Raw genomic sequence first — 24,274 nt, 5'->3', positions numbered from 1 at the left:
AATGTTTCTAGATATAAAGGAAGTCATGAAGGGACTTTAAGAAGCACATATAATGGCCAGCTGTGTCTTTAATAGATCTCTCCAGAAAACAAGTGAAGAATCACAGGAAGTAACTAGGCCCAAAAGGAGTCCAGCAAGGATGCCCCAGGACAGCAGTTGAGAGGGATGGAGGGCCCTGACTCAGGGAAGAACCGCAAAGACAGGCAGGGAGGAGAGTACATAACACAAACCTATGGGAAATGAACAATCAGATGGGTAGTAAAAGACAGACAAGGATAAAGGCCAGGGATGTAGATTAAAATAAAAGATGCCTCATTTTGGATGCGCTACGTTCACAGTGATGCCAGAACAAGGGCCGTAAGGACACAGAAATCACACACTCAGGGGAGCAGGATATATCCAGTTGAAATGAGTAACAAAGACTATCCTAGTAAATACATCTGTATGGGCAATCTAGTAATTTACTCTGCCTCCTAACTTAACTTACTTTTTGATTGCTATCTACTGCGTATCTTATAAAGTATTTTGACTTTTTGACCTCAAATATTTTAAACAAAAAGTTCAGAAAATGTTTTAATAAACACTTAGTATCTACTACCCAACTTACATCAGAATTTTTCCAAGGTAATAATCATTGAATACTCGTGTGAAGACTTTGTGTTCCCTACAATTTCCTGTCCCTCCTTGCTTCCTCAGAGGTAACTGTTATCTTGCTTTTGTTTTAATCATTCTTGATATGTTTTATACTAACTCTAATAAGTGTCCAATATGTGTATATTCATAAATAACTCACTGTTTCTCATGCTTCCACACATTACATAAATTGTATCAAACTATAAGGACCAACTACAATTTACTTTTTTTAACATTACATTTCTGGGATTTATTTATTAAAAAATGGATCTGTTACTTTAATTGTTATCAAATACAGTGTATAAATTTGCAATAGTTTTTTCATCCAATTTCCTATTGATTGAAATGTGGAAGTTAATAACACACTTGCATTCTATACACCAACTAAGCGTGGAGACTAAATATGTGGCACAGAATTCTGGCCTTGGTTTATTTGATATCTCTGCCTGAGATTTTCTCTAGCAGTAGCATATCAGCACTCAATATTTTTCCACTTACTTTTTAGAGTTCATGCAAATTCTTCAATCTTCAACTATGCAGAGCAAAGTAGACACTCAATAATTGTGTATCAAGTGAATAAATTATCTACTTTCTGAAAATCAATTCCAGGACCTATGTTTCAGATTTAGAGCAACATAAAGTAGTTTCAAATTCTTCCTGCCCTCATGGCACTAATAATTAAAAAGGAGAAGAACAAAGACAAAGGATAGAGAGAGTCAGAGACAGAGAGAGAGAGAGAGAGAAAGAGAGAGAGAGAACTGTATCATGCAGGTATGATGAAAAGAGCAGTACATAAAGGAATTTTAATTTTGTAGCAAGATGAAATATTACATCTGCATACCAATACAGGGACTATGATTAAATTAAAATGACTATGAAGCAAACTGAACATTAACTTTATGCAATAAAATGATGCATTAATGAGTCACGTTATAAATGTGTAGTACAAATGCACTTAAATCTTATGAAGAATCACATGAATGAGAACAAATTGAAGACCAGAAGAAACTAAGCAAAGATGATAGAAAAAACAGCTAAATGCAAGGATTTGGAATGTTCCTGAGTGGTAAAATTAAGTACTTCTTCTACAGACTTATCTTTAATAATGCACAGTAGCAAACACCATGACAGATAATTCCCTCAAAGAGAACTACATCCAAATTTTAAAACCAAAAAAATAACACATAGTAAGCTCAGAAAGATAGGGAGGAGAAAAGCAACCTAATAATTAGAGAAGGAATTTTGACTGATGAAACTGATAAGGTAAACATGGCAATTTCAGCCTACATACCTGCCAAGGAATTTACAGACTAGGAAATAGATCCATTTGTGCAAACCGTGTGCCTTACCAAACAGTAGCAAATGAACACAGTACACAAGACATTTTTGTAAAACAAAAAATTCCATAGAATCTCTTGCTACCACTTTAAGATTAACTTGAAAATGCAGCAAAGTATAAGTAGAGAAAATATATAAGGAAGTAGTTTGCAGGAAGGTGAGGGAGGTAGGAAGAGTTTTTAAAGCCAAAATGTCACTGGTATAATCATATTCAGGGATACTGCCTTTAAAAGCGCTGATTGAAACTTTGTTAGTAATTCAAAACGAGGTTACCAATAAATTGAAAGCCACAAGAAATGAAAAAACTGACTTTCTAAATTATACATAACTATCATACTGTTGCAATTAGATTGCAGCACAATCTAGAGGAAAACTGGATAAAACTGGGATTAAAATTGAATGGAGATGGTTAGGGGACTATCATTAGGTCTTTATTGGACAGAAAATTGAGATCCTCAGCAATTGACTTGGATTTTCATCCAAGGAATCATCCTGGAAATCATGGATGGAAAGGAAAGAGATCATCATTGAACTCCTTCTCCCATTAGTCATCAGTCATGACTTAAGACAAATTACTTAATTTTACTGAGCTTCTATCACCTGTAAAACAGGGCTAATTATACCGTATTAAACAATTGTGAACATTAAATAATACATGGAAAGTGTCTTTGCCCACAGAAATTCATCATTTATTTAATAAAAATAACTAAAATTAATTTATCCACCACTTAAAACACCAGTTCCCTCATTTATAAGATGCAAAGAAGAATTAATGATCTCTTAAGATTTCTTGGACAGAAATGAGGAAACTTTAGAAAAGTTTCATCCATGTGTGTATCTGCAAGATATCTGTTAAAGTTACCCTAACAGTCTATTCTCACCTGAAGCTCAAAAGTCCCTCACTGAGGTCTTTCCTGGCTACTAAAACAGTAGCTGCCATCCAGTGCACCATGAGTCTTTAGCCTGTAACTCTTGCTTTGTTTTTCTCCCTGATAGACATCCTCACCTAAATGTTTACCAATGTCTACCCCATTGGAAAATAAGCTCAACAAGAGCAGAGATTTTCTCTGTTGTTCACTGCCAAACTGTGGTCATACAATAGGTAACCAATAAATTTTTGCTGAATTAAAAATATGATACATTTTGTTTAGACATAGCATTTTTTCATGATTATTCTGGTATGTTTATAGTAAATTAAAAATATATTACTTCTCTTTTAATGATCCCATATAACAAAGCTGTTCGCTACTGAGAGCTCATCTTGTTTTGGTGTGCTTTAATTTGTTTTGTTTTGTTCATGGAGACATAGTCTTGCTATAGTTCCCAGGCTACACTAGAAATCTCTATGTAGCCCAGGCTGACCTGGAACTCAACATCCCACCTCAGCCTCTGAAATGTCGCATTATACTCATATCCCATTACATATGACCCTGTTAATATATTTAAATTAAACCAAGAAAAATATTAATTGCCATCTAAGTTGCATGAGCTGGAAATGCATGCACATTTACCTAAAAATGGAAATGATTTTAAGACAAAATATATGATGTAGTTCTAGAAAGTTACCATGACCATGATCAATGAGTATTAAAAATTAAAAATCACTCCTTTGGTGCCAAAAAAATTCATCTGGGTAGTGGACAGATAGATTTCTCATTAACTTCAGTGATACTGAGATTTCAAAATAACTTTTTCTAATTTAAAAAACCTTTTCTTCTTAGTCTCATTTCAACCTAAATTGTAAAATAAATATATAAAGATTCAAGGTGAGCTTAGGTCTTGCAATAAGACAAATACCAGTATCTTTTATTCATCTTCCCTGTTTCTCTGTAAGACTGATCTTCAACTCAAACGATAAGGTAATCATTGATTGCCTTTCAAAACATAAAAGGAAGTATTCCTAGGTGGAAAAAAAATAATTACCTGCAAAATGCTTCTTAAAAAGAAAATTGTCTTAAGAGCAAATGGAACATTAGACAGGAAACCACACTGTTATTTTCCCATGCCTTAGCAGTACCATGACAGGCACTATGAGGTGGGCAAAACCAAAGTCCTTGTCTCATATATAAGAGAAGTGCAAAAAGCATTAGGACATTAGAACTAGCAAAGGCTCAGAATAGGCTTAAAACCAGAAGTAAGCACCAACTGCAAATGCACCCTTCAAGATTGGCCAGATTCATCATACTTGATTAGTAAATAACCTGCCGAGCCAGGGTACTGAATTCAGAGTGTTGACTATGCCAGATATAGTATTATAACTTCAATGAACTTTAATAAAAGCCTATGAGTGGCTGCAGTATCATTCTTCAATTCTATGTTTCAGACACCTTGATAAGGTATTTAACATAACAACTTATGTTTACTTTGTTTCTCAAAGAAAAGACGGTTACCCATAATGTACAAATGTATAAATTGAGAGTGTTATTCAAAGACCCTTATATAATTTACCCAAGTAGCACAGATTTAAGTGCAAAAAAGTACAAAAGCTAGGATTTATAGCCAAGTCTTTGACTTCAAAGCTCATGTTATGACTGCACTACATTTCCACTCCCAGATTTTCTAATCTATCAATTGGTTCAACGTGGAGAAGAAAACAGGTCCAGTTTCCCCCATCTTCCAGCAATATTTAGAAATGTCTTCATCTATTCTGATCCATTTCCAAAGAAACACTATTTATACAGATAGCAACATAAACCTTTTTAGAAGGTGAAGTGCTCAATTTTAATTACACGAGAAAGGCCATTCCATATTGCCTGAGATCACTGGAGGCCTGTGCTGTACATCTGCAACAGAACAGAAACCCTACTCACAGTTAATATACTGCAGAGACATGACCTCAAGTAGACATCTTTGCTTTATTTACAGGTCTATCATGAAAAATACCAGTGACCAAAAGTAACACACACCACTAGCTGTTACTTAGAAAAAGTGCTCCTTCGTCTACTTACATGTGTACAAGTATACACATATGCATGCTTTTCTATCTACACATACTCTATCTACACATATGCATGCTTTTTTATATCTACAAACATAATGCAATATTTGCATGATATACAGTTTATACATCAGCACTTATAGAGTTATTAGACTAGAAATATTAAAAATTAACATGAGCACTTAAGTTCAACATAACTGAACCACAGCAATGACCTAAAAATATACGGCTTGCTCAGATATTTTAAGGGCCAAAATTTGAAAATGTTTTTCTTCTTTTTTTCCATTAAAATTGTATCCATTATTGAAGACAGTAAATTCAACTTCCATTTCATTGCTTACAATTCTAGAATGTTTATGTTCAAAGACAGGATTGGTTTTGTTTACTCTTTATGTAATGTAAAGTAGGAATAATCACTTTCTCTTTTTGATTTACTGTATTTTTTAAACAATCACTTGTAAAGCATGTAATGCAATGGAATGTAAAGCTGTAATTTTAAGAGCAGACAAATGAATAATGGGAGTTGACTTCCTGGTTTTTCACTTTGCTGCAATTAAGAATTCTTGGAAGGTAGCTTAGGGGGACAGTTTAAAAAAAAAGATTTATGATATACTTTTAAAAAATCCTGCATGGGCAAAGGTTTGTCTTTGAAGGTTTGGGATATAATTAAAGTGTAAATAGACTTCTGATTCATAGTGCTCTTTAAGAGTGTTTCTGCTGTGCAGACCTGAGTTCCTGGCTAGTTGGCATTGTTTTGAGGAAGGCTAAACATGGAGGAAGGGGAATGGACAATTAGGCTCCAGTCAGAGCTCAATTAAATTCGACACCTGCAACTTTTTCTTCAATTATATGTACTTAAATGCAATTCTTAAATTATATTTTGGTTTAGAAAAGTTTTAAACATAAAAAAATTGTAAAGATAATATCAAATATCCATATACCCTTTATCTGGTTCTTCCTCTCATTAGCATCTTAATATTACTGTAACACATTGGTCCTAGTTAATGAACTGATGATGCTATTATCAAATAACACCAATACTGTATATTTCCCTAGTTTTGCCTAAGAAGTACTTTTACCTGTTCCAGGATACCCCATTAACACTTGATAACCTCAGACTTCTATTGATTGTGACAATTTGTTTGGGGAGGAGGTATGGGGTAAGCTTGGTCATCTTACCCAAGATGGTCATCTTAGGTGTTTTGTAGAAGGTTCTCAACCTCTATAAATGACAAACAAAAAGCAAAAATTATTAGCAGCCATAATTATAAAAATCTTACTTTTACTTGTACACATATATCCACATTAGTTAAAGTAACCATTAGAAAATCTTACTTATTAAGTCCGATTCAATAATTTCAAAACTAAAACTTATCTTATTAAGGGGTGCTTTTCAGACATTTAAGAAGTAGATTAGGTCAATCCTAGCACCAAAAAAAAAAAGACAAAAAAAAAAGAAGTAGATTAATATTACAGATTTCTGTTTGTATGAAGTTCGAGAAAAAGCAAAATTGATCAATGGTGGTGAATAGATCACAGGAGGGATACTGATTGGGGGTAAGCCATGTAAAAATTCACCAAGCTATAGATTCAAGACTAATCCATTTTCACACTTTATTATATATATGGTGATGGTTAATTTTATGCATTAATTTGATTGGAGCTAAGAGATATCCACATAGCTAGTTAAACATTTCTGTGTATGTCTTGGAAAATGTTTTTGGAAATGATTAGCATTTAAATCAACAGAATAAGTAAAGATCCCTCACCAATGGGTTAGGGTATCATCCTACCTGGTGAAGGTCCATTAGAAAAAAAGGCAGGAGGACAAGTTTGATCTGCCTGTTCTGGCTGTGACATCCATTTTTTCTTGCCCTCTAGTGCTCCTAGTTCATGGGTCTTTGAACTGGGATTAAATTATTTCACTGGCTTTCCTGGTTCTTCAGCTTGCAGACTGAACAAAGTAAACCCTAACACTCATCTTCAAAACTGATACCAGCTTAGTTCTATAAATTTCACTTTAATATCAGCTTCTACAAATAAGCTGGTAAACTCAAGGCCAGGAACCTTGTCTTTTTTTGACACCTGAGTTTGCAAGAACTCAGTCTCTCGGTATGCAGTATATATTCAAATATACAAATGTTTTGTTACTCTTAGCCTTCAGAAGTGTTTAAGCACCCTACTCAGATGTCCTTAGAAAACACCCCTGGATTGCATTCCTCTCTCCCCTTTCCTTTCTCCCTGACTCCTTTTTCTCCCTCTTTCCTTCCTTTCTTGCTTCCTTCCTTCCTTCAGTCTTTCCTTCTTTCCTTCCTTCTCCCCATTCTCTCTTTCTAGTAGGTGAGGAAATACTATAAATACCTGTGCCTAGCGCAAAGCCCAAAAAGTATCCCTAAAGTCTGATAATAGACAGCAGTCTAAAAGCCTACTGTGAATGGCTTCATTTGTCTACTTAAGATTACACAACTTTAAAAAATGAATTGAGCACAATCTTAAGGAGAATGGCAAACTCAAGAAGTATGTAGGTATACTTTCAATATTCTATGAATAGCTACATTTTCTGCATCAGTAGTCAGAGTTTGGATGTCCTACACAGTAGGATGCAACACATAGGTTTATGTTTTTCTAAATACATAATAAAATAAAAATAACTTTGCTAAAAAGAACTGGGGGGGTAGATTATCTTTTAAGAAGCATTGTGCCTCATTCTTATGATTGTAGTGTTTTGAAACCTAACCCATATCCATTCTTCCATTTTAGACACAGGCTTCCAGCTGGGAAACTGTTTTCCATGACCCAATAACAGAAATCACAGATGTAGCATTGCAATGAAATGGATCTGCCTCTTAAAAGCTGATCCCCTTGTGCTCTTTTCTTCAAGTCAAGGAGAGTCTAGACACCAACTACCTCTTACACATCACAACATTTCCCAATGGTACCAGTTCCTACTCCTATCCTTCAGCCAAGTAGCAGGCCAGTTCTAACAGAAATTTTTCATCTCCAGGGTCAATCATTTTTAATTTTTTATTGAGATGTAAACTCAGACATAGCCATACAATTCATGCATTTAAAATCCTTAATTCAATGATTTTAGTATATGCACAGAGTTGCACAATACTGAATTCTGAATCAAGTTAATGAATGTTTTAACTAGTTCATTAACTTGATTATTAACACCAGATTATCATTTGAACCTATGTTTTAAAAACTACCATTTATTCTTATCACTTCCTAAAATATTGATTCAACATGCATGCCAAGTTCTGTCCTCTCCAAAAAAGCACACTTAAAAATGAGCTAACACCCATAAAACTAACTTCTAACTTTTCCATTTAATTTGAACATGTGACTTCATAGAACGTGAGACTGTCTCTGGGCTGAAGCCTAGAGAGGTTGCAGTAATCTTATGTTACCAGCCCTGACCGGGTTTCCATGAAATACAGGGGTGAGTTCTCCAGGAATAGTAACCTCCAGAGACATGTAAGCCTAATACAAAAAGCCTCACATTAGAGATACAAAAAAAAAAAAAAACTGTCAAATTCTCTATCTCCACGATAAAACATACGCATTAAGGATTCCAATAGATATAATCTGAAAACTACTTTAAATCACCTAAATGTCACTCTTGCATACAAACTATGCTAACATTTAATTTTTTTATTGTTTTATTATTCATATGTGCATACAAGGCTTGGGTCATTTCTCCCCCCTGCCCCCACCCCCTATATAAAACATTCTACTTATGCATGGAGTCTTGTCTTTCACTTACATATTTTAAAATATATAATAAAAGAAACTGCTAAATATGGTTGTAAAATAGGAACTTGACAATGTTTGTTTTGAAAAAATCTTTAACAAATTAATTTCATCCAAGTTTAACCCACCTAATCTCCATGAGGTACATTCAAAGGAATAATTTGCTTTCAACTTTCCAACTTCGGCAATGTGTAAAAAAATTCTGTACCAACTATAAATAATACTCTTCTGTTTTCATTAGTTGCTCAAGTACATTCATACTGAGAAGCACTTATCTGTTCCAACACTCAGAAGAGTTTGAATTTGTTGCAAATCAAATTAAATTTCATTACTGAAGAGAAAAATGCTTGTTGAATTTCAGATGCATACTTGAGTGCATTCATTTGAATCTCAACCTACTTTACAAAGCTGACATTGCTTCTATCAAACACTTCTTCACATCATATAATTTTTTGTCTTGGGGGGCTTTTAAAATTTGGATATGTTTAAGGTTATGTGTCTTTTTCAAAATGTCCATTCCTGTAGAATTTACTCTAAGATGTTATGCTTATTTTAATATTGAAGATATGCAACAATTAGGGAATTCAGCTAAACAACCTATTTAGAATAAAGGGAAAAACAGGAATTGGAAAGGTTATACCCATAAATCATGTACCTTAGATGGCTATCAAGCATTTTATATTAATATGTTACCCTAAATATCCTTGAATGGTAGTATTCATGAAGTTATCAAAAAAGCTATCATGAAATTTCCCAAGAGAAATTGCTTGGTAATGGTTTCTGGTTTGGATTTATTAAGATATATGGTAATATACATAAGGCCAAAAAGTAAAATGATTTTACAGCATGACTTAACAAGTATAAATGCACTTCTAACACTTTATTAAATATCCTCATTTCTGACCTATGAATATGTTTACTTATTCTCAAATACATTTAAACAGATATAGACAACACAGGATTGAAGATGGAGAATACAAAGCATACAGTTTTACTGTTGTTTACATCAAGATCTGAAGAAAGGGAAATACAATTTTAAAGCAGGCTGGCTTTACAAATCATATTTCTTTACTGATGTCAGCACATATTTTAAGAGAGTGAAAATTCAGAACAGGAAAATCCTTGTGCTTTTACACACAATCAAATGAACTATGATTGCACTAAATGACCTCCAATTTCATAATCCTAATCTGAATAGAAAAGCTGTTGACATAGAAATGGGAGAAGTCCACAAATTTATTTAAGGTTTTCTGTAACTCCTAAGTAAAGAAGGAGAGTTATTCCAAAGAACAAAGCCAGAGACCCCAGAGACAATCCTGTTCAATTTCTTCACCTGTATTTATCCTGTTCCTGTTCATTGTCCACTTTCTCAAAAACTCTGATTAACAAATAGTATTAGTCAATTTTCCATTGCTATAACAAATACCTGTGATAATTCACTTCTGAGTAGGGAAAGTTCATTTTTGCTCACAATTTCTAAAGTTTCAATCCACGGTGACTTAGCCCTATTGCCTTTGGGCCTGTGTTAAGGCAAAACGTCATAGTAGTGAGCACGTGGCAGAAGAAGCTGCTCACCTCATGGCAACTGGGAAGCAAAGAGAGGAACATGAAGGGGAAAAGCCCCAATATCCCCTTCAAGGGCACACTCCCAGTTACCTACCTTACTCCCACTAGGTCTTGCCTCCTGGAGATTCACCACCTCCCAATAGCCTGCAGGCTAGTGAACAAGCCTTTAACACATAGGCCTTTGAAGGACACTTCCAAATCACAGCAAGACTATGTGTCTCCTTCAAGCAGCTGCTTGATTGTCCTCTGTCCACTAGGAGGCAGCACAGAGGATGCAAAGAGAGGTTGGGGACCATGGAGCAAGTTCCCTTGGTGTATCTTATCTGCGGTGCCTAACCCTGCAGCAGGGTACAGCCTCCTGCAGCTTCCTATAGCCATGTGAAGAGTGACACCATATCATTAACTTGGACAATGCAATCTGTGAAATATTATGGGAATTTCAAACTGTACAGTTCATATTCAGAGCTCTCCTTTTTACCATTCAAACCTATCATCAAATTTCCTATTTTGAATTGTTAGTACATCTAAGAAATGTATTAGGTAAGAAAGTGAGCCACAGCTTAAGCAGTGTCCCATTTAGTCCTGATTTTAACAACTCTGTGAAGTGGCTATGAGTGCCACCATTTCTATAGATGGAAACCAATGGACCCAGAACAATAACTAAAATCGTACATGCAGTAGTTAACACAAAAAAGTCTGGCTGGAAAGTCTACACACGCAGCAAATTTCTACACTTTTTCCACAAAAATGTCTTCAGTTTCAAGGGTTTTTTTCTTTTTTTTAATTAAGCCAGTAGATGTCTCCAGTTAAAATAAAAATCAATGACGTATTTTGAGAATATACAAATCCTGCTTTAGAAAAGCTGAACAGGAAGGGAAGCACACACACCCCCTCTGCAGCTCTTCCTGTGGGTGGAGAACAATTTCTGCCTAGGAATTTACTCTGGCCCAACTTAAACACAAACTGTAATTACCAACCTTTTTCTATCTTTTTCCGGTTTTAAAAGTTTATAGTTTCCTTGATGGTTCTTTTGTTTGGGAATATATAATGAACCTTTTTTGATATGCCAAGGTAGGTTGGAACCTAGTTGTTGCAAATCAAAAATTAAATTCTATGCATAACAAAATAACAAATATTGTAATTTTGAGGAAACAGCTAGAGGTGGAGATGAAAATGGATTCCAATTGGAATGGAGCCATGAAATACTAAGAACTTGAACAGAAGATGGGCTTAAAGAAAACAACCAAATAAGAAAGCCTCTTTAAGAGGACTAGTCAAGAAATTTTAAGATTGCTAAGCAATTGTAAGTTGTTTTTTTTTTTCCCTTTCTATTTTCTACCCCTTCCTTATTTATCCCAAAGACTGCAATCAAAGTTTAAAAAAAAAAAAAAAAGTGGGGAGGGAAGACTGCTCTATATATAGAACAAAGCTACAGAATTCAGGATGGCAGAGAGAGAAAGAATGGTAATCAAAAGTTCAATAAAGGTAGTCAGGCATGATCCTATACCTTAAAGACCCAAAATACTCCACTGAAAAACTTTTAAACACCATAAACAGCTTCAGCAAAGTAGCAGGGTACAAAATCAACTTACAAAAATCAGTAGCCTTTCTATACACCAACAATCAACATATCGAGAAAGAATACAGGAAAACAATTCCATTTACAACAGCCTCAAAAAAATTAAATAACTAGGAGTAAACTTAATGAAGGATGTAAATGACCTGAAAGGAGAACTACAAACCACTGAAGAAAGAGATCGAGGAAGACTACAGAAGGTGGAAAGATCTCCCATGCTCATGAATTGGTAGAATCAACATAGTAAAAATAGCTATACTACTTAAAGCAATCTACATGTTCAACGCAATACCCATCAAAATCCCAATGACATTCATCACAAAGATTGAAAAATCTACCCTAAAGTTCATTTGGAAACACAAAAGACCAAGAATAGCCAAGGTAATACCGAGTAAAAAGAGCAACGCTAGAGTTATCACAATACCCAACTTCAAACTATAATATAGAGCCATAGTAATAAAAACAGCATGGTACTGGCACAAAAACAGATACGAAGACCAGTGGAACAGAATAGAGGACCTGGATATGAATCCACACAGCTATGCCCACCTTATTTTTGACAAAGGCATCAAAAACATACCATGGAGAAAAGACAGCCTCTTCAACAAATGGTGCTGGGAGAAGTGGCTATCTGCCTGCAGAAAACTGAAACTAGATCCATGTTTGTCACCCTGCACTAGTATCAACTCAAAATGGATCAAGGACCTTAATATCAGACCCGAAACTCTGAAGTTAGTACAGGAAAGAGCAAGGAATACCCTGGAAACAGTAGGAAGAGGCAAGGACTTCCTCTGTAGAACTCCATCAGCCCAGCAACAAAGGAAAGAATGGATAAATGGAACCAGATGAAATTAATAAGCTTCTGCACAATAAAAGAAATGGTCTCTAAATTGAAGAGACCATTCACAGAGTGGGAGAAAATATTTTGTAGCTATACATCAGACAAAGGACTGGTAATCAGAATACTAAACTTGCCAAAAACTAAACTTGCCAAAAATCAATGAACCAATAAAGAAGTGGGCAACTGAACTAAACAGAACTTTTTCTAAGGAAGAAGTCCAAATGGCCAGAAAGCGCATGAAAAAATGCTCACCATCCCTGGCTGTAAAGGAAATGCAAATCAAAACCACACTAAGACACCACCTCTCCCCTGTTAGAATGGCTATCATCAAGAACACCACCATCAACAAATGCTGGTGATGATGAGGGCAGAAAGGAACCCTCATACACTGCTGGTTGGAATGTAAGCTAATGTAACCACTATGGAACATCTTGGAGGCTCCTTAAAAAACTCAACATAGATTTGACATATAATTCAGCAATACCACTCCTATGGATATACTTGAAGGAATGTGACTCAGATTACTATACAGACACCTGCACACCCATGTTTATTGCAGCACTATTTACAATACCCAAGCTATAGAAACAGCCAAGATGCCCCACAACTGATGAATGGATTAAGAAAATGTGGTATTTATACACAATCGAATTTTACTCAGCCACAAAGAAGAATGAAATTTTAACATTTGCAAGTAAATGGATGGAACTAGAGAACATCATCTTAAGCGAAGTTACCCAGGCTAAGAAGGCCAAAAATCACATGTTCTCCCTCATATGCGGATTATAGACCTAAAACAAATGCAGTAATATTATTGGACATGGGTCACACACTAAGGGGAGAATGCACACGGGAGGAATAGGAAAAGGGAAAGAAACCTAAAACTTGAATGTGGCTGATGAGCTCCCTGTTAAAGAGTGAATAAAGTAATCTTAAATTAGCAGAGGCCACTATGGGAAGGGGACCAAGAAGTAGGGAAGAGGTCTGGTAGAAATGAACCAATATGGGTTGCAATACACAAGTGCATGGAAGCAACACTAGGAATCTCTCTGTATAGCTATCTTTATCTCAAAGTAGCAAAAACGCTATGTCTTTCTTATTATCTCTTTAATTTTCTCTTCAACAAAATTGGAGAAGAAGAGGGCAGAACAGGTTCTCCCTGGAAGCAAAGGGTTGAGGAGGGATGGGAGGGCAGGGGGAGGCTGGTGGCACAAACAATGTATACACATGTAAGTAAATGTAAAAATGAAAAATAAAAGGAGAAAAAAATTTAAAAACGACTAATTAAATATGACCATCCAATACATGAACCATATAATTTATTATTGAAAATGATTAATATAATGAAATAGGAAAGGAGAATATTTAAATTAAGTTACCATAAGCTTAGAGAAAACTCATTGAGAAGAATAGTATTGACTCTAGTGCAATTATCCCTTCACTGGATCAATTTAATGACAAGACATTGGAAAGCTTGAGGTGATGCCCATTTCAGACCATTAGACTGCTTTATCATTTAGTTGCTCATAACAAAAATGTATGTGATGACACAATTGATCATAGATCATAGCAACATGTTTTAAAATCCAGAAAAAAAAATTTTTTTTTTGTGGCACTGGGGTTTGAACTCAGGGCCTATACTTTGAGCCACTCCACCAAGCCCTTTTCTCTGATGGATTTTTTCAAGATAGGGTCTTGCAAACTATTTGCCCAGGCTGGCTTCAAACTGTGATCCTCTTGGTTCTGCCTCCTGAATAGCTAGAATTACAGGCATGAGTCACCAGCCCCTGACAACTCAAAATTTTTAATTTATGAGGAGTTAGTGAAAAGTTTTCAGCACCGATGTTGCTGAGAATTAGTTTACTGCATTTTTTAAATCATTAGATAATTCAGATAAATACATTTTAAAGAATCAATGTATTGAAAATAAAATAATTGAATAATTCAAGTAATGAAAAATTTAATGTCAGTAATGATTTATTTAATATCCACTGTATCTAAATTTAGATTATTTAGTTATTCCAAATGTTAAATAATGATTTATTTAATATCCACTGTATCTAAATTTAGATTGTTTAGTTATTCCAAATGTTTACATATGTCTTTGTCTCCTCTTAATTTCTCCCCCAGCTTTTGGCCTTAACTCACAACGTTTTGACAAGAGATTTATTGAAATTAATAGGGCTCTCAAAGAATTGAATTGCATATCTTTTTAAATACTTGTGTAAAATAATGGGGTTTGTTATGATATTCTCATAAATGTACTGCAATCAGACTCACCCCCATCAACCTCTTGTCTACTTTCCTCCTCCTGCTGCCCAAAATACTCCCCCTTATAGCCTTCTATTAAGTCTGTATTCTGTGTATGAGAAAAAACTTATGATATTTATCTACTTATCATGATGATCATCAATTCTATCCATTTTCCTGCATTCTAATGTCTGCATAATACTCCAACACATGTAGTCATACCATATTTTCTTTATCCATTCGTCTAATTCCTTAACTTGGCTATTGTGAATAGTGCTGCAACATTGGTACAGAGGTTAAAAAAAAAAAAGTCAGGCACCTGTGGCTCATGCCTGTAATCCTAGCTCCTTGGGAGACAGAGATCAGGAGGATTACAGTTCAGCTCCCGGCAAATAGTTCCCTATGTGGGAAAATACCCAACATAAAAAGAGCTGGTAGAAAGGCTCAAGTGGCACAGCACCTGTGTAGCAAGCAAGAGGCCAAGAGTTCAAACCCCAGTACTGCCAAAAAAAAGAGTTTGATAAAGGTATAACCAGGTGTTCAGAACAACAAAAATTCAGAGACCCACATAAAAAGTTCCAAAGTACTGACTACAGTGCTCGCCTTCCCCAGATAGATGGGATGGGATAGAGTGGTTCTTAAGAGAATGAGATCCCAGAGATACAGAGAATTTGGTAAAAAATGAATTTACTAAGAAGGGGAAGGGAGGAAGGGGAACAGGCAAAAGAGGGAAAGAAAAGAGGGGAGAAAGGAAAAAAGAAGAGACAGAGAGGAGAAAGAGGAAAGACAAACGCTAAATAGTTTTCCCTTTCTTGATCAAGTCAAGAAATGGAAAGATGTTAAATTGAAAAATTTACAATGAAGATCTTGGCTGAGAAATTTTACTGCTGTATTCAAAGATCATGGCCTGTTAAAGCCAGAAGAAACTGTAGAATTCATGTGGTTAAAGCCTCCCCGTTATAAAAGAGGAAAGTTAATTTTAAGTGAGTGTCCTACAGCTCTTACCCACACCTCCTGATTCTTATTCCAATGTATCCTCCTTACTACTACTCGTTTTTAGAAGTTTATCATAAGAAAATTTAACTTAGAAGAAATGCCCTTAACTTCCTGATCACAACAACTATAAGGAACTCTATTATTGAAAGAAACACAGGTAACTTATTTTTCTACTGATTTGAATTTCCTTGGTTGATAATTCTAACTTTTTTCCCAACTGACAAACTGTCTCCTCAATATTCTTCCCTCACTAACAAGAGTTCCCAAACTTATTTACGCACACGGATATACACACTAGTATTTCTTTATATCCTCAGTGCCAGTAGATACAATAAACTGCTTAATTGTGCTAACACTAGAACTGGAGACAATTAGGATGAATGTGGCTAAGCTCCATCCCTTACAGAGCCTTAGTCCAGTGAGAAAACAAAAAAATGAAAGCCAACCTAATGCAGGATATAAAATAATACATCTTTGGGGACCCAAAGAACAGACACTTATACTGTTGCACCTGCCTTATAGGGGATTCATGGTTCTGAAGTATGTGTGTCCTTGGTTCCCAGTTTAGTTGTTGAAAAAAGTAGGAATTCAGTTAAAGATTGTTCATCTGTACTGAATTTTGAAGAACAGATCCTTTCATTTCACACATGGGCATCTAAAAAATCCATTAATTTATTCATTCGAGGACTTATAATGCCAAATACTACAGTAAGCATTGAGAATACACCACTGAACAAAGTCTATTCTAGTTATTTTAGTACACTAGAAATTTTTTTAAGTTACATTCCGTTAACAGATGGTGTTATGTATTCCAGTAGCAGCAGGAAGAAGAGCAAAGTAGAGGCTAGCCTGAGAAAATGGCATGAAAAGACTAATGGTTTTCAATTCAGTATCTTTGGGCACTGAGGACTACAACTGTCAACACTCAGAGAATGGGGGAAAGTGATACAGTGGGGCTGACCCACTTACTATAAAAAGGGGAGGGAATATTCTTAGAAGACAAAAGCAAAAAGCAGTTAAATCCTCCTGGAATGGTATAGGAATAGGAGGTTCTCCAGTTGAGACAGCGAGAAGATTTGAGGACAGGTAATAGGAAGTCAGGACAAGACAGTGGAAGCACAGAGAAGTGAATGAAATTGTGAAGGACATGTCAGTTATTCTGACAGTGAGAACAGCTCCAAACAACTCAGTCACCCTCACTGTCACCACCCTAGTGCAAGGCTCCACCTTCTCTCCCTTAAATTACTTAGCAATTCCCTATCTGCCCTCTCTACTCAAGATTTGTACTCTTTCCACACATTATCTAATCTCCACACCAAAGCCAAATTATTTTCTAAAATTAAATCAGAATCCTTTATTTCCTCTGAAATCTTCCAGAGGTGTCAAAGTACTGATCAGACCTCTCCTGCATGCTGTGGTACCTGACGTCTTTAAATTGATCTCCCTGCCTCTCACTGGATCACCAAGCTAGCCATGCAGGCTTCTTGTTATTCCTCTAACAGACCAGCCTGGTCTTCCTCTGGGCCTTACAATTGACTCCCTCTGCCCACATGCACCTGCTTTGGTCTTCCTACAGCTGCTTCTGTTTTAGTCATTTTTGTCTCCAGCCAAATGAGACTCCCATCATGTCTAAGTGCATGCTCCTCCCCAGCTCCTCACCTTTCTCCTTCCTCTGTCAGGTCCTCTTTTCCTTTTTTGTCCTGCTTTATTTCATTCATAGCAGCTACCATTATCTAAACGCATTTTCTTGCTGGGGATGTAGGACAGTGGACCAGCTCTTGCCTATCATGTGCAAGGTCCTGGGTTTGATTCAAAGTGCCTCAAAAAAAACCCAAACAAACAAAACAATAGAAGTGTATTCTTTGGGCGGGTGAGTTGGAGACATTTTTGTTTATCTTCTTTCATACAGTTATGTAAACTCTCAAAAGGACACAGCCTGTATTAGTCACCTTTCTATTATTTCTGGCACAAAACAGACACTCAAAAAATTGTTAAACAGTGGCATATATTAAACATTGGAAGTGAGAAAAGTTATGAAGGGGGTAAGCTCAGGTGATGGCAACATAAAAGGGTATAACCAAATCAGAAAGGTTTGCTAAAACTGTGATTGCTACGATTTGGATGTGGAATATCATCCAAGGACCTATGCATTAAAGACTTGGTCTCCAGAGTGGCACTATTGGGAGGTGGTGGAACCTTTAAGAGGTGAGGCATAGTGAAGGTCTTTGGGTCACTGGGGGTGTTCTCAAAGGGTATTGTTGAAATTGATCTTCTCCTCTTCTCTTTTTGTGTCTAGGCTATAAGGTGTTGCTCTGCCACGTGCTCCCTTCAGGATGTGCTGCCTTACCACAGGCCCAAAGCAATGGAGCCAACTGACCATGGACAGAAACTTCCAAAAGTATGAGCCAAAATCAACTATTTCTCTTTGTAAGTAAATTACCTCAGGTATTTTATTATATTGATGGAAAGCTAACTAACACAGTGACACATCAGATGAAACCTGAAAGACAAATAAGAGGTAACATTTTGAATAAAGTTCAAATGGTAGAACATTAGAATGTAAAGGGAGATATTTTAATTATCTCTTCTTGAAATGAAACCCTGGAGGAAGGGAACAAAGTAATGAGACTCTCAGATAAATGAGGAAGGAAACCTTGGTCACAAGCTACCTCCTATGCCTGTAAAAGGAAGGGCAGTGGAATCATGTCCAGTCATGTTTGGTTATTCAACTGGGAAGAAGAAAATACTCAGCTCTTTGTGCTCAGGGAAGCACCCAGCATATATTAATTCCATAAATTGTTGTTACATGCGTAAACAAACCAACTGGTTGGTATGAGAGACCCAGCTCTGCTATAAAATCTTGTATCAACACAAAAGGACTCTTCATAAGTTATCATATCAGTCTTTTTTCCTAGTCATTCTTTTCCTTTCCTCTGTAATTTTTCAAAAAAAACTTTTGATGGTACTGGGGTTTGAACTCAGTTCCACACAGTTGCTAGGCAGGTGCTCTAACACTTGAACTACTGAACTACTCCTTTTTTGAGAAAACGTCTAGCATTAATCCCCAGGTCAGCCTGGACTACAATCCTCCTATTTATGCTTCCCACATAGCTTGGGATAACAGCGCACCATGCCCTGATTATTAGTTGAGATGGGATCTCCCAACATTTTTCTCAGGCTGGCCTGGAACACCATGTTCTTCCTGATCTTTTCCTCCCAAGTTCTTCCTGATCTTTTCCTCCCAAGTTGCTGGGATTAGAGGAGTGAGTTACGGTTTCTGGATCATTTTTCAAACATTTAATGAGCACCTATAATATGCTAAGCAAAATGTTGACGATACAGCTAATTCAATGTTCATACTTTATTTTCCTTCAGTAATCACTGCAGATGCTAGCTCCTCTTCCCCTGCCCCCCAACAGATGCTGACAGCAACCTTCTGCAGTCAGTGCACTTTGGTCTCTCATTTCAGAGCTGATAGAGGAGTTGCAGGTCTGCAAGTCAGAAGGCAGGGACACAACAGAAGGAGCTTGTGGCAGGAGCAGAGGCTTGCATGTTTTTCCAGCCATATCAAACAGACAAATACAAATCTTCTGAAATTAAACATGTATATAAAAGAATGAAAATGTCTAATATGAGAAACAGTACTCTGTAAATGAAGGATAGGTTTTTATTGGCTGAATTAGGTATTAAAACGATTTTATTACCAAAATTAAAATGAATAAACAAAGACAGATTTCCCAAGGTATTCACAGAGATCCCTTCACATTAAATCTTAATGAAAACCTCTCTCTCTTCTCTCTCTCTCTCTCTGGTTCTTTTAGGCTTCCAAGGTGATTGCCTATGGTAGCTTTTCTTATACTTAGCTATTGAATAATTGACAATGAGAGCAGCAACTGAGGAAATGAATTTTGAATGTAACTTTAATTAATTCAAATTTACAAAGCCAAATTTGGCCAGTGGCCAATGTGCTGGACACAACAATTAGGCCATAGATCTGATCCTAGCACTAATTAATAGAGAATGTTAGTAAGAAGTGATATTGTCTCCCGCACCAAAGCAGAAATCAGACTTTCTTCAATCCAGAAATACAGTGAAAACAATGTATTCTTTATGAGGGACTTGACAATCAACATATTGCAAGTTCCCTTTTTCTGCTCATTAAGTTTATTATCTGTGTGACTTAAAATATACTTTTAATTTCTGCACGCCTCAGTTTCCTTATCAGTAAGGTGGATAATGGTGCACAAGTGAGTCACTGAATGCTTTAGGTTATTTTCAACTCTAATAAATATGATTTAAATCACTACACTTCACACTTTTCAAAGGGATTATACTTCATATATAATTAATAGGCAAGGTCATATTAATAGGGAATTATCATTCCTGTATCACTGATTTCATAATAGCATTTGAAGGAGAAAAATTATTATATATATTAGAACTATAAGGTATACTAACACCTAGTAAGGACCTTAGACTCTAGGAAGTCCAAATCTTTTATATAGGCATAATAAATTATTAAAATACAATCAATCACCATTTTCATTATTATGTCAGGTGTGATTGTTCTCTTAACTTTTTTAAAGTACACAAATACCATGATAAGACATGTCTATACTGTTTCCTAAAAGTATCAAATAGTGTATACATTCAATATATAGAAAGGGTAATTGTTAATGTTCCCCCAACAAAGCACAACCATTTTGTTTTCTTAACAACTTGGGCTAAAATCAGACCTGAACAATTACAATTTCACTGCTGATGTAAAGTGCTAAATTCAGCTTTGATATTCCTAGATTTTTCACATATAAAAGCCACAAGGAGTAGCTTATTATTGCAGTAATATTAGAAAACACTACATTCCAGAAGCCATCTTGATGTCTGTTATCTGCCAAACCTTCATTAGTTATTAATATTCTCAATTTGTTTATCTGCATGCCACACTCTCCCACAATATTAGCATGCTATTTAAAAAGTTAAATCTACTTTTATGTCAGCAAGATTTAGAGACCATTTCAAATAGATGACTCAATTCAATGTTCTTTAAACCTTAAAAAAAAATATATATATATATATAGCTAAGAAAACAAGCTCAAAAATTCTTTCTTTAGAAAGAATAACCACACTATTCAATTTTATTCAATGAATAGATATTCAAAAAAAGACTGGATGTGATTGCTAATTATTTGTAAGTACTTGTAATTACTAACACTAAAAGGAAATGCTGCTGAAAGCAATTAATTTGTAAATAAACAAAGAAACCATTTCAAAAAAAGTCAAAGCCACTTTTTTCAAGCCATCTTTTAAAATGAAACATAAAAGCAAAGATCCTTTTTCTAACTCTCATCCAATGCCATTATGTTTGCTACTAGTTGCCTTTTAAATAACCTATAAAACTCCTAAAATTGGATGATGTAACACATAAACTCACATTCCAACAGATAAAACAGCACATCAGCAAGTATTTACTCATCATTTACCAATACATGAAAGACCTGAGCACAAAGAGATGACAAAAGAAATCAGCTAATGCACTTATGCAGCTCAGAGTCCAGAGAAAGATGTAAGACAGAAAAAATAGCAAAGATGGATGAAAGTGAGGGTGGGGAATCAGAGGGACCCATGGGAAGACAGACCACTGTGTGGTGGGGGAAGGCAAAGGCTGTGCAGTTGGGAATTGCTGATGCCTATTCAGTTGGGATATTGTACTTTCAAAGACCTGCTTAATATGCCACCCCAGCCAAGCATCCTTGCCTGAGCTGCACAGAAGAGCCACTCAACAAATGCTGGCCAAATGAATAGCTAAAAGGTTTTGCTCTCTGCAAAGTTTGTCCATAAAATTGTTCAAAACTTCATTAGGGCACAGTCAAGTGTCTATTTGTGAGTAGCTGAACATTTCCAGAGTACATTTTGCATTCTTGAAATTAAGCCCTTTTTGTCTACATGAAATCATTTACCCTTTTAATCATCAATCATTTATTGAGTATCTGTATTTTAGTTGGGTATACTAAAGTGAGAAAAATACTCTACTTTCCTAGTTCTTAAAATCCAGAGGTGGGGGGAGCTTTTAAATAAATTGTGTCTACAGTAACCAGGTAAAAATATTAGATAGTTGTTGCAAGACTAAGCAGAGAATTTAAATGGTGTTATAAGAAAGAGACCACCTAATTCCTTTGGTGGCCACAGAAAGTGTCTTAATTTTGATTCCCTTAGAGTCCCTGGGACAAGAATTCAAGTGAAAACAGTTTATTAGGGTGATGGAAGAAACAACAGTAGCAGGGTAGGTAATGAAGGAAAGGAAATGAAGTAGTCAATGAAGGGCATCTGCCATTGTTAGCATTAACCCCACTGCAAGAACTCAGGAACAGTGCAGTTCAGGAATATTTATATGCCAAATCCTACTGGCATTTGGGAGAGAGGATTCCCTACTACTTCTGGTCTGTTGGGCAGCAAAGGGGACCTCAAGCAGAAAAGAGGCAGAAAGCAGGCCAATAAATGCAGGTGCTGGTGGGTGCCATGTGGTAAGCAGCTTGGGTGAGTCCATGGGTGGGCCTGAAGAAGGTCTCCTGGAGGAAGAGGCATGAATGCTGGAATCTAAATAGAAAGAAGGAACAGTGGTGAAAGATTCCAGACAGAAGCAATTGCCACAAACAGGATTGAGCTTGGTACACTTATGCAAAGCAAAGGTCAGAATGTGTGGGACAGAGAAGAAAACCTGTGTAAAGTCAGGTCAGAGAAACAGGAAAAGGCCAGATAGCAAAAAAAAAAAAAAAAAAAAAAAAAAACCTCCAGAACACAGTGGAAAGATGTTGGCAGTGTTTTATTTGCATTTTTAAAAAATTACACTGATGCAAATGAACAGTGGGGATCATGAAAGCAAAGAAGAAATTCAGGAAACTACTGAAGTGGAGTGGTGGTGGGTGCAGCCAACATGAATGCTGACTTGCTAATGAAGACAAGATACCATAATAATGCAAAGCAAAGAAGGATTCATACTTTCTTCATGATCAACTACACATGGACAGTGGTCCCTTCTAAGAAGGAAGAAGACTAGCAGGAAGGAACATTTGCGAAAAGAAAATAAAGATTTGCTTTGATCATACTAAAATTAAGACACATATTTGGATCTCTGCAGAAAGATAACTATACACATTTGAAGTCAGAGAGAAACATCAGAACTAAACATATGCAGAGATGCATGTATATCTATACACACATACTTGGGAGGAGTCATATATATATATAGTATTTGAAGGTAAGAGATTCAAAGAGGTGTGCTAGTTTCAGTGTAATATTAAGTAAGAATGAAGATCTAAAAAGGACAAATATGCCAATAGTTTTTTATTGTATTTTAGTAATATTCAAACTGTGAATTCTTCTTTCACTCATTCATTCAATAAATATTTATGCTGAAAACTGTGGGAATTTAGTAATATTTCATATATTAACCCTCATTTTTAAGTGCTTAGGCTCTTAAAGACTTTTAAAGATCAGAGATGAGCCATGATAATTACCCTAAAAGAGATACAGATAAAGAATCATGAACACTCAGGAAAAGGATTATTTTCAACTGATACTACCAAAGAAGATTTTGAAGAGGAAATAGCATTTAAACTAAGGATTAAAGGCTTTTAAAATTTGTATAACCTAATCTGTAAGTGCTTAGGATATAAATGCATTTCAAGTGGAAGAAACAGAAGTGACACAATATAATTCTGGAGTACATTAAATTGTCCAATCTGCTTTATGATAAAATACATAAATAGGATTGTTGATTACTTTTTTCTAGAATACTAAAACCATTAATACATTTTAAAATATTTAATATTTCTGAAATTTCATGTTCTGTGGTGTCAAATACATATTTTGTTGAGCTCAAAAAAAAAAGAAAGACTGTAATTTCCTTTCACTTCCATTGTATAGGATAGAATTTTCCTCTAAACTGGAACACTATGAACAACCATTATGCACTTGGAAATTACTCCTCACATCAGTCATCCATTCTGGTTCAATTTGGCCACACTGAGGTCATTTACTAGCACAATTTTGTCTACACATTCACCTGATTTTATTCTTAAAGACTGAATATCCATGCACTACACTTCGATCTGTAAGATGAGGTTAATAATTACTGGGTCAGGATTAAAAAAAAAAGGAAAAGTCTTTGGCTGGGTAAGGAAATGATGGAACATGGGCTCAGAAGGCTCAGAATAGCTGGTTAGTTCAGTAGTAAAGTACCAGGCTCAGGCTGACAGGAAGAATGAAAGAGACCTAAATGGTAAAAGAGGAATCAATGGACCCATAGACATCAATGGGATCTCACAATTTATACATGTTCTCACATGTCTCTTTAGATAGCCTGCCATTTATATTCATTGCT

The 24,274-nt window shown here is 35.7% G+C and overlaps 1 protein-coding gene across 3 annotated transcripts in view; it reads right to left on the bottom strand.

Annotated features, from left to right (window-relative positions):
- Pdgfc (platelet derived growth factor C) overlaps positions 1-24,274 on the bottom strand; it is a 186,056-nt gene that overhangs the window by 122,975 nt on the left and 38,807 nt on the right. The window lies entirely within an intron of this gene.

The sequence above is a fragment of the Castor canadensis genome, chromosome 9, assembly GCF_047511655.1.
Source record: "Castor canadensis chromosome 9, mCasCan1.hap1v2, whole genome shotgun sequence".
Lineage (NCBI taxonomy): Eukaryota > Metazoa > Chordata > Mammalia > Rodentia > Castoridae > Castor > Castor canadensis.
Note: the sequence above shows the minus strand (reverse complement) of the source record. Positions and strands in the feature narration are given on the sequence as shown.